Source organism: Hevea brasiliensis, chromosome 10, assembly GCF_030052815.1.
Source record: "Hevea brasiliensis isolate MT/VB/25A 57/8 chromosome 10, ASM3005281v1, whole genome shotgun sequence".
Classification (NCBI taxonomy): Eukaryota; Viridiplantae; Streptophyta; class Magnoliopsida; order Malpighiales; family Euphorbiaceae; genus Hevea; species Hevea brasiliensis.
In genome coordinates, this window is record NC_079502.1 from 8532432 (window position 1) to 8536782 (window position 4351).

At 27.2% G+C, this 4351-nt stretch overlaps 1 long non-coding RNA gene across 1 annotated transcript; it reads right to left on the reverse strand.

Moving 5' to 3' along the window:
* Nucleotides 1-400: 400 nt before the first annotated feature.
* Nucleotides 401-1950, reverse strand: LOC131169785 (uncharacterized). Its single transcript, XR_009140696.1, has 3 exons — nt 1748-1950; nt 1243-1300; nt 401-665 (listed from the first exon to the last, which is right to left on the reverse strand). It is a non-coding gene; the product is annotated as an uncharacterized LOC131169785 (long non-coding RNA).
* Nucleotides 1951-4351: the final 2401 nt, after the last annotated feature.

Here is a 4351-nt window from a genome sequence, read left to right on the forward strand (position 1 = left end):
ACGAAAATCAAGACACTAACTGAGGTACTTTTATATTTCCCGAGGTATAACGCTTCTCTAGAAACAAAGAATTACAGAAAAGACAAATCAGAATCCTATGCTCCGCATGTAACATCCTAACAAGACTCTTTTTTTACACTCCCAATTATATTCTTTCCCATGAATCTAGAGCCTAAGCTCTGATACCACATTTGTCACGACCCAACCTATGGGCCGGACCGGCACTAGGACCTGGGCCAGCCTAAAGCCCCCGAGGCCCGTAGTAAGTCTAACTGTTCATTAACCCAACTCTAAGGCCCATTTGGGCCCAATTTCAAGAAAATAAACGGACAGAGTCCGGCCATAAAATGGACTTACCAACGGGGAGTTTTCGACTCACCCGACCTGTAAACACAATATATAGTCAATTGGGGAGCTCAGCTCACCCTCCACATACTCATCAACATAATAATAAATGGGAGCTCAGCTCCCTCATCCAATCCATCAAACATGCATAGCATATTAAGTTTACAGGTCCCAAAATAATAATTTAGTTTACAGACCCAAATCAAATAAACATTTCTAACACATGCGGAAATTCTAAGATTAAACAAATTTATACGAACATAGTAATCGACCTGCGAGGGAGAAAGCAGGTTAACCTCAAAAAAATATCCTCCTGTGGCCTGTAAAAATTTTTGAACAGGAGTGAGCGTTCGACTCAGAGAGTAAAATATCAATTTTAACCATAATCTCTATAACTATCTAAAACTAATGCACCCTGTAGAGTGAAATGCAACATCAACAACATTTTCACATCATAACATCAAAAAGGTAATTTGGAGCACTCACACACCCTGTAGTATCAATCATAACATATGGGAGCTGATCCCCTATACAGCTCTCTTAAATCCAACCTGGTGCCAGCGAATTACTCAAGCTCGGACTTCCACTTAATAACCAAATCGAGGGTCCCAGCGAATTACTCAAGCCGTGACTACCCCTCGAAGGATCGGGTCCCAGCGAATTACTCGGTAGTGACTACCCGTCCTATCCATAGTCCACACCACATCACACGCACGCCAACGCACGCACACTGCTCCAAATTACCACAACAACATCCATGGCACATCAACAGTTATGGATGCAACATAAATCGTGCCTAGAGTTTAACTACATAAATATATGCATATAAGTGATGCATGGGCATGCTTGAACATATAATAATATCGAAATTACAATTAAAATTAATATTCTACTCACAGACTTGACGATGGTCACTGAGGCGGCTGGGCGGAGGAAGAAGGCTGTCCCGGCTCACCTGACAATTTTATTACAATCATTTAATAAATTTGACTCAATACAAACAAAGAAAAAGACCAATACGTCCTAAGTCGTGCCGAAAATCCGGCAGAGTCTCCCCTATACCTAGGACCTACCCAACCTGCAAAATGGCTCAAAACACACTTCTATATTCACAATCCATATATCCACAGTTCAATCATATCACACAGCCCCTCCTGGGCCCATCAAATCAATCATCCATCACAATACGCAAAATTTCAATTTAGTCCTTATTATTGATCATTTTTGCAAAAACTGCCCAAACAAGCTCTAAAAATTATAAAACTTTGCCCCGCGGTCCTTAGCAATATTACTAAGCTATTGCAAAAAGAATCGTAATTTTCTAAGCTACCACAAATATTTTATGGATTTTTAATCCTATTTAAGCACTAGAAAATTATGAAAAAGCAAGGTTCGGGTTTACCTTTACCGATTCCGACTTCGGGAACGCGCTCGGGATGCCTGACAATGGTGGGATAGCCAAAACCTCGATCCAATTCGGAGACTTTTCCGGTAGCTGGTCTGTCTGGCCGGAAATTCACAAATCCGGACAACTGTCGAATTTCCGCGAATTGAGGATACCTACACGAAGCCCAATAATAATATATAAAAAAAATCAGGGGTGTTACAATATATACTTAAAGTTGTTTATTTATGTGTAATTTTAATTTATAAGTAACAAATAATTAAAATTATTTTGCTCTTAAATTTTTATGTAATTTATAATATATTTAATTTATTTTAATAATTTAAAATATTTTAACAATGTGAATATACATTATTTTTATATACTAAACCTATTGTGTTTAATTGAATCTTTCAAAGTTTTCCTTTTAAATTATAGGGAATTTAAAAAATATATATATAAATAAATAAATAAATAAATGTTTGAATTTTTTTTCTATTTTGATATTTTTATTATAATTAGATTACATTTCCAAATAATTTATATATATATAAAATTGAATATGTTTTTGTCGGTTTATCAATGAAGACATCTTATTTTCATGCTATTTGATTAAAAAAAATTACTTATATTAATTTTAGTTTCATTAATTAAGTAAAAATTGAGAAAATTAATATTTTATTTTGATTTTGATTTTGATATTAAAAAATATATACTTCAAATAAGATAAATTATAGAATATTATCAATATATTAGCAATACACGTAATATTCATAAAAAGTTAATTTTTCTTTAAATATAGAAATGAGTATAATGTAATTTTTAAAAATATATATTACTTTTAATAAATATTAAATAATAAAAATATTATTATGAGTGATATTGAATTTCTTCTTACTCATTCTTAAGTATTTTAATGTAAAATACTATGTAATTATGTAAAAAAGAAAGGTATAAAAACAATGATACAAGATAATATTACAAATTAAGATTATGATAAATATAGAAAAATAAAAATATAAATAAACAATTTAAAATTAAACTTAGTATATAAAAAAAACATTATTTATTTTAATTATTTCAAAACATTAAGATCAAATTAAAATAATAGTATTAATTTAAAAATTCAAACAAAGAATTTTATTTAAATTAAAATATAATATTTAATTTTAAATAATTATAGATAAAATATAATTATTAATTTTACCACTATAGATATAATATATATGAGTTTTGTGTACACAATAAAGATTTAAACTTTGTAATATTATAATTGCATATTTTTTCCATTAATAAATTTTATAAATTTTCTAATGAAATTATACCTTTCTTTTTTTTTTTTAATACATGATTAACTATGTAATTTATTAGATTTAGTCAAATTTTAAAGTTTTTAAAATCTCTATATAACATTTGCCAATAAGCTGAATACTTGACTAATTTTTAACCCTTTAAAAATTAATAAATAAAAAATAAAATAAATATATTATGTAAGATTGATCACCTATAATAAAATAGAAATTGGCATTAGAGAAATTACTTATATTTTAAGAAATATTCATAATTATTATTTAATTCATTGATAATAAAAAACATATTATATTAAAATATATAACTATTTTTTATTTTTGTTAAGTATACAGTGTATACTTTATTTAAATAATATATTAAAAATGAATTTATGAATTAAGAATATTTACATATGAGAATTTTTTTAAAAAAATATTATCAATTTTAAAATAATCAAGTGTTTAAAAATTTAAATTCTTATAATTTAATACTTATAAACTTAATATAAATTTATATTTAATATTATAAGAAGATATAGTAGAACACACCTTTTCTGTTCACAAGAACAGTGAAAAGACGAATTTGCCATCCTTTCATTCCACTTGGTTAGAAAACTCTTTTCTTTTAGCGTATCCTCGGATCGAAACCATAGCAGTCCCGCAAACGCGCAAGTGTCAAACAATCCTCTTCATCATTGACACGCATATTTAGAAGACTAAAATTTAAATAAATAAATAAAATTTTCCATAAAATATTTTTATAGAAAAAAAAACATATTAAAAAAATATATTTGAAATTTTTCTTTCTTGAATATTAAAAAAACAAAATTTTATTGAAAATTTATTTTTATTAATAGATAATATTTATAAAATCTTTAAAATTTCTTTTTTTTTATTAATTTGACTTAAAAAAATATTTAAAAATGAATAAATGAATTAAAATATTGACGGTACAAAATGTTAACAGTTAATTAATTTAATTTTAAAAATATAAATTGAATTGGTAAATTTTAAAAATATAATGTGATCATTAAATTTATTGTTTAAAAAATTGGGTGAAAAATATAAATTTATTAATGAAGCTCTGTTAAAAAATTAAAATATTATTAAAAAATAATTAAATTTAAATTTTAAGAGTTTAAATGTAAATTGAGATCTTTTTAAATTAGTCCCCTTCGTTAGTGAGCTTAAGCTCAACCTCATTCTATATAAACAATAAATACTTTTCATCTGGACTACATGCCTGAGCCTGTGACAAGCAGGAAAGTAAAAGCAATGGCCAAAGCCTGCCCTGAACAATCATTAATTAGTGTTTTAAAATAATATTTAGAAT